The 8,254-nt window shown below is 34.7% G+C and overlaps 1 pseudogene; it reads right to left on the bottom strand.

Moving 5' to 3' along the window:
• Positions 1-675: 675 nt before the first annotated feature.
• Positions 676-3,524, bottom strand: LOC134268232 (protein IMPACT homolog; annotated as a pseudogene).
• Positions 3,525-8,254: the final 4,730 nt, after the last annotated feature.

Consider the following 8,254-nt stretch of genomic DNA (forward strand, 5'->3'; position numbering starts at 1 on the left):
CGCGGCTCTTATGTGTGATATCATTTGCTGATTGACGTCTAAAAAAAGAAAATATCTTACCATCTTGCGATTCTCCCGCGATTCTACAGCCGCCAAAAAAACCGCTCGAGATATCCGATGATATGTCGATATAGCTATTTATAATAGGTTTAAATACCTATATAGCTAAAAATAGGTATATAGCTATATATAGTGATTTGCCTGGACCTGTTAAATAACAAGTATAACTGTAAGCCTATGCAGAACTTGGCTACCCTTACATTCTGAGGAAATTCGAACGAACAATAAATTTTGTAAATTAACCCTTATCTCCCAATTTTTAATTAATTAGGTTATGTATCTATAAATAACCAAAAAGACAATGTATACAGATCCCTATAAATTATGTGACATGTTGAGAAGAAAAATTAAACTTACATATCGCCTACAGTTGAGCTGATAAAAAGAATACACAACTTATTTCGGGAAATGCTATAATTATGCAAGAACAGGAAATAGTGTGTTTCAAAACTTGCCGGAATATTATTGGCTGGAAGAAATAAATCCGGGATACTTGAAAATTCAATAAAAATGTATTACACATTTTAACTTCAGATCACATTTAAAAAATAATTTCAGATCAAGACCAGAACAGTTCTAGAGTCAAAGATGATACTGTGTTTATTTTTCATGTATTCAAACGGAAGTTGGTAAATTTTTTACCGCACTAAGACCTGCTTCTTTGATATGGGAAAATCGACGAGGTCCAATATTGTTTCCATGCCATCGAGAAACAACCACCAGTACGTTGTTAACTTCGTTTTCGGCTAGCAGTTTTAAAAGTAACCTTCCCGCACCATGTTCACCGTCATCATTTGATCCTTCATGGATTAACCCATCACTGCTTGTGAAGCTATAAGCATAAACGTTATGGCTCGCGCTGGGTACGGTTTCGATACGCATGATTTCCACTAATGATCGTTTAATCTGTTTATAAGAGTCGACTTGGGTGGAATGCGCCATAAACCGGTTTCAGTTGTCCTCAATTGACTTTCCAGGGTTAACGGTAATCTTGACTGCATCGCTGGAAATCACCTCATCTGCCGCTGGAAGAGATCCTACTTTCTCTCTGTAGATTGAATTACTCTGGGTAAAGATAAGCTTGTCCCCCTTCATTTTCGTCTCGATATTTCGTTCTGCATATTTTCTTTGAACTTCATACAGCTGTTTTCGTCGTTCCCGTATCTCCTCTGGTTGTACTACATAATAGTTTTTATTAATTTTTCAGAGATAATTATCATGCATCAATAAATTTAGGATGCATATTAAAATTTATAAGAGAAGATTATTTAAAGAATTCTTTGTCTTCCATTGACTTTTTTAGTCTGCATGAAGGATATGGAGATAACAAACAGTATTCAGTCTCAAAGTCCATAAAACAATACAAAATAAGAGCAGAGCAAACATGGACCTCCGATACATCAAAGGTTGGATCAGGTGCCATTGAGGTGTGAGAATCCCCTGCTGACCGACCACACCCGCCTTTTGCTCCTTGTCATGATCAGGAAATAACGGAAAAATCCATCGTCAATTCAGTGTATAAATAATGAACTAACAATAAGTATGAAAAACGTTAGTCAGCATTTGACTCAATGATAAATTGAATTTTCTTACAAGGTCATTGTATCGACCATAGAACTTACGAAATGATGACACTCAACGAGACTGCTGATATTCTTGTTTCATCAACTTGATTGTCAATAATCTACCCCGTTTTAGAAATTGTTCATACGTAAAGCATGCTCTTGCGTATCGAATTAACTCAGATATATACAATCCGTATGCAGATGATGAAGGTATATTGCTGCATAAGTAGGGGAAGTTGCCGATAGAAAAATTAAAGTCGTCAAGTTTATCATATAGCTTGGTTGTTATGTTACCATTAACGTTTTTTTTCAAGTAAAATGTCCAAGTATGAAACAGATGTTTCACACTCTGTCGTGTCTTTAATCTCAAGCTCTCCTGGATATATCGTATCGACGTAGGAATGGAAATTACCATTGTTAATTGACAATACGTCGTCGATATATCTGAAAGTCGAGTTGAAGGCATGTAATACCGTTATGTCAACGATGAAGCAGGATTTTGAAGATTATCATTTATTTGATTAAAGTTCTCCAGCCTCTAGAAGATTGTATCATTAGTCATTAGAAATATACAGTATTCATTGAAATATTTGTATGTGAAAGTATTAAAGTACTAAAACGTAATATTTAAGTTACATGTTATGAGCGATGCGGGACATATTAATCACAATTATGCAGTAATATTCCAGTATCACCTAAGATGGTTATGTCTCCAAAAATATAATATACACGAGAGCATGTTTAGTTCTGAGAACGAACAATTTTTAAACCAATACAGGAAACTAAAAATGACTTGATGTTGAAGGACTTTCAAACTTTTCGTGTAAAGTCAACATTCTGCAAATATTTCAAAGATATATGATTTTTTTTCTTCAAAAATATCCTATAAATGGGTCGTATTTCACTGACTGGTTACATTATTGTTAGGTTAATATTTTTTCACTAGTTTTGATTTTGAAATCCTTCGTTTATAAATCAGGTCATTGCAAGATTTACAATATAAGGTTTACGACGACCAGTCGAAAAAGATGGGGAGGCTTACTCCTCCTAGGCACCTTATCAAATCTCTTATGATACCAGAGTATTTTTTTGTGTGTGTATGTGTTTTTTTTTTTTTTTTTTTTTTTTTGGGGGGGGGGGGGGTCCTGAGTTTAAGAGATCCTTTTTAAATCGTCCGTTTTACTTTGTAACATTAGCAGTTTGGATTTATTAAAAAATGTTTACGAAGCATTCACGATATTATCACAAGTAACATATATGACATATCTATAGGCTAAATATATAGGTGCAACACAGTGCGGTAAAAGTCAATTCTTGAGACAGTTATCAAAAATGTTTACCACTACTTAAAATTGGAATAAAATTGAATAATTTTAATTATAATTAATAATTTCTACTAAGCCAACTGCAAAATTGATTTGAATTCCGTTTTCATGTATACTCAAGCGTAGAAATGTACACGGAGAACAATGAGGCTACAGCGACGCCAGTAAAAATGCAACGAGATAGGACAGCAATAAATTCATATATTGAGTAAATGTTTGGGGGCTTTCAAACATTCATATAGTTAATATAAGAAATGTTTTAAAGTTCTGTGTGAGTTTTTGGTGTGTAAATCACACAGACTTGTCACAAAGGTATATTTCTTGAAGCGCAGTAGGCTTCATGAAATACATCACTTTTAAAGAATTTAAGTTGATTAAAGGAGAAGATACCGTTTTGTCTTAATCTTTTATTGTAATGTTCATAACAAGTAATGAAAGTGGCTGTAATATTAGTTGGGTAGATGAATATGATTAATCATTAAAGAATATGACATGAAGGAGGACCATTCTGGAAATATATCACTAGTTTGGTAAATCTCTGAGATTCATGCAGAAAAGCCTTATAACGACTCATTTCTCACATATTTGCTCTCATCAGAAAATACCGCAAGGTTCAGATATTCAACCGTACTTTTGTCACTTTTTATCATAAACTTTAATATGCTAACAAAGGAATCGACGAACTTAATATGGAATATCCTTGTCACAACAGATCCAGATTTGTGTGCCAACATATTTCAAGTTGAAGTCCATTCACACCTTGTATTTCTTACACATATGCATCGACCTCTGCTTTCTATATCTTTAACTACAAAGAAACCTCTTTAGTACATAGATATTGGACATCTGAAACATAATTGTCCAAAATGTTCATGTTCTTCTTTACCCAACAACCATAGTCCTGCGAACATATCATTTCTCGTGAGGTAATTATAGTTAACAAGAGGCCCATGGGCCACATCGCTCACCTGAGAAGCTTTGACCATTCTGTTCTTTACCAAATTTCCCCTTTGTAATACATTATGTATCCCCACCCTACCCCACTGATCATAATTAAGACATTTTGAAATCAACTACCCCAGGATCCTTCCATGTGCAAATAAGTTTCAGCTTTTCTGGCCCAGTGGTTCTTGAGAAGAAGATTTTCAAAGATTTTTCCTATATATTTTTATGTAAAACTTTGATCCCCCATTGTGGCTCCACCCTTCCCCTAGGGGTCATGATTTGAACAATTCAAAATCTACATTACCCAAGAATGCTTCCACATAAGTTTCAACTTTTCTGGCACGGTGGTTCTTGAGAAGAAGATTTTCAAAGATTTTCCCAATATATTTCTATGTAAAACTTTGATTACCAATTGTGGTCCACCCTTCCCCCGGGGGTCATGATTTAATTTAGAATCTACACTGTACAAGGATGCTCCCACATAAGTTTCAGCTTTTCTGGCCCACTGGTTCTTGAGAAGAAGATTTTCAAAGATTTTTCCTATATATTTCTATGTAAAACTTTGATTACCAATTGTGGCCCACCCTTCCCCCGGGGGTCATGATTTAATTTAGAATCTACACTGTACAAGGATGCTCCCACATAAGTTTCAGCTTTTCTGGCCCAGTGGTTCTTGAGAAGAAGATTTTCAAAGATTTTTCCTATATATTTCTATGTTAAACTTTGATTCCCCATTGTGGCCCCGCTCTTTCCCCGGGGGTCATGATTTGAACAATTTAGAATCTACACTACCCAAGAGTGCTTCCACATAAGTTTCAACTTTTCTGGCCCAGTGGTTGTTGAGAAGAAGATTTTCCAAGATTTTTCCTATATATTTCTATGTAAAACTTTGATTCCACATTGTGGCCCCGCCCTTCCCCCGGGGGTCATGATTTGAACAATTTAATATCTACACTACCCTAGGATGCTTTCACATAAGTTTCAGCTTTTCTGGCCCAGTAGTTCTTGAGAAGAAGATTTTCCAAGATTTTTCCTATATATTTCTATGTAAAACTTTGATTCCCCATTGTGGCCCCGCCCTTCCCCCGGGGGTCATGATTTTAACAATTTAATATCTTCACTACCCTAGGATGCTTTCACATAAGTTTCAGCTTTTCTGGCCCAGTAGTTCTTGAGAAGAGGATTTTCAAAGATTTTTCTATATATTTCTATGTAAAAATTTGATTCCCCATTGTGGCCCCGCCCTTCCCCCGGGGGTCATGATTTGAACAATTTAATATCTACACTACCCTAGGATGCTTTCACATAAGTTTCAGCTTTTCTGGCCCAGTGGTTCTTGAGAAGAAGATTTTTTAATGACCCCACCCTATTTTTTATCTTTTCTTTATTATCTCCCCTTGCGAGGGGATATGTCCCTTCATTTTAATAATTTAAATTCCTCTTCACCCAAGAATGCTGTGTACCAAGTTTGGTCAAAATTGGCCCAGTGGTTCTTGAGAAGAAGTCGAAAATGTGAAAAGTTTACAGACGGACAGACAGACAGACAGACAGACGGACGGACGGAGACGGACAAAATGTGATCAGAAAAGCTCACTTGAGCCTTCGGCTCAGGTGAGCTAAAATGTGGACCTTAATCCACTTAGTTTAAGATAGGACAAAACAGTTAAATCACCTAGTTTAAAAAGGCAAAATCTTTCTCAAAAAGACCCTTTGTCTGGAGAAAATTAGAAAAGAAAATACTCAAAAAAGGAAAATTTATTTAAAAAACGGTAGAATTCATCTTTTAAGTATATGCCATATGTCGCAATGTATTTATTTCAAAAATGTGCATTTAACTATATTTCACAAACGAATATTAGCTTATTGTTTTAGCTACATAAACTATGTTAAATCAATTATACATCGGATGAATTCATTCATCTTATAACTCCGATTATACGAATGTCTATACAAATAAAATTTGCTTTTGATTTGCTTTTAACATCGTTGATACACGTGAAAATATTCTAGTTGTTTTTGTTGATCTTCATCAGTATAATATCCTTTCCATGTTTTTCGTCATTCTCGTTCTATTCTCGGAATGTCTCGTGTGAAGATATTTGAAAACCAAAGCCGTCGTATACTTCTCGTAGGGAATTGTGTTACAGATTTTGGTGTTTAAGTGTTACCATTTGTTTGAAGCAGAGTTAATGTTTCCCGAAAACCTCTACTTCACACACATGAAGAACACTCTTTTGTCCATTTCTATCATTCAAAATAATTGTAACACTTTCACCCACGGCACCATTCTCACAAAGAAACAGGATGCGATCCCCACTTGAGGCTGGTCCAGGAAAGAAGCCACAAGAAACTTTTCTCACACTTTCTGGTTCGTTGACATTTACAGAAACATCGTGGAATCGCGCTCCTACAACAAAATTAGAAGAAAACGAATTTTAAAAAAATCAATGATTGCCTTAAATGTATGTTTTTGCACAAACGTTTAAAAGAGAATCTACTTTATTTTGAAAATACAGAATCAGTGCAATAGATTTCGCTGTTTGATTTATTCAAGAGAAATACGAAATAGTATAGATAAAAACCACCTTGGTTGACTGGAATGTTCAGGGGGATGTACTAGCCATATTGGATCTCGGCTGGTGTAAAATGATAAAATACCAAGAATGCGCTTAATACTCTACCAAACTAGCCCAAAGTTACTCAAAGTGCTAATGCACTTATTACCTACTGTCAGACACCAAACTTAATTTAATTAAGTTTATTTTCTTTGAATTAGAAAAGCGCAGCTATAATATTCACGAGATGAAATATGCAATGAAAATGATGTCAGTTCGATTCATTGATAATATGGCTTTAACCATTCGTTTAGCTTTTTTTCTTATCCTTTTCCATCATTCTTGAAAATTTGATTTTTCATATGGGGATCTTCCTGAGGCCATGAGTTTATTTCGTCCGGTATTCCTCTGTCACACGGAGTTCAAATAACATTGATTTTAAAATAAATGCGACCATAATAACATCAAGACAAGAAATTACTAAGATATAACCCTTAGGTTTTATAACTTACTACTTTTGTTTGTTGCGTCGCATCGTCCGATTAATAAAAAACGCGATTTAAACCCCACTCCACCAAATCGGGAAAAACTGTTCTATTTTTCGCTCGAGTCATTCCAACGAGCACGTGGTTGGTATATATTTTCTGTAGATAGATGCGTTTATTACCATGATTTTATTTACTTTTCCATGAGACAAGTCTTGATAATTTGTTGACTCCTTTAAAACTCAGGAAACAAGATAAAAATTGTTCTAAACACAGTTTACGACGGATCTCTTTTTTGTGGCGATAGAAATTATTTTCAAATGGGACTCTGCAAAGAGGATGCTTAGTTTTTCGAATTTAAAAATGTTAAACCATATGCAGTGCACGAAAAACAAATTGTAATTAAATGTATTACATTTGAAAAGTTGGTACATATGTCAGTTTTGTTCAGCAGTTAGAGAGAAAATTGGTCAGTTATAGGATTTCCTTCAGGCACCTCACAGAAAATAGAGATTGTTTGCGATGGTCCACACATTGTATGGAGTAATGGGAGTAATGTTTTGGACATTAAAACACATCATGTCTCATTATGTTGAACTACATGTGTTAGATTGCATATCTTTGCCCGCCAAAAAGTCAAATTTTGAAATTCTTGAATTGTGCTAAATTCTATAAATTGTATGAGAAATATAAATTAACAGAACATATTATAGTTTCAAAGTAGTTTATTGACAATTTTTGTTTTTATGACGTCACAAACTAGTCCGATTTTATATCATTTTTAGAAAAAAGACAGATTGGACAAAATTTCAACCATTTTAGCTTTAAAATTTATACAGCGCAGGTTTGCTCAGGAACAATATTTGCATATTTCATTGATATTATCATTCTACACATTATATCAAAACATTGAGTCTGATCAGACCTGCGCTCGGTGACTTTTACTCAAAATATCGACGTAACGTCACATTTAATGTCCAAACTGTGTATCATTGAATTTTACCCGTGTAAATAGTATTTTAAATCCCAAACGTTTGTCCATATTCCTATATTTAGAGGGTTGAAACTAACTGTACGGGTGAGGTATTTAAATAGCTCTTGCTGGTCAGTTTGGGCGTAGCAGGCACCAGAGAAGGACACGTTGTTCCTTTGCCAGTTTATACCACGTCTTTCATTTGTTATTTATATTCATTTCATACCAGAAATTCTACTCACTTCTGAGGTAAAAGTATTTCAGTTTAATGTTTATTTTAGGTAACGGTATATCTGCAAATTATGCCATGTTACTTCGCCGCACTGCATTTTTAGGTGAAGTTATT

Source organism: Saccostrea cucullata, unplaced genomic scaffold (genome assembly GCF_032062105.1).
Source record: "Saccostrea cucullata isolate Sc308-1 unplaced genomic scaffold, CSIRO_AGI_Scuc_v1 ctg1116, whole genome shotgun sequence".
NCBI classification, from domain to species: domain Eukaryota; kingdom Metazoa; phylum Mollusca; class Bivalvia; order Ostreida; family Ostreidae; genus Saccostrea; species Saccostrea cuccullata.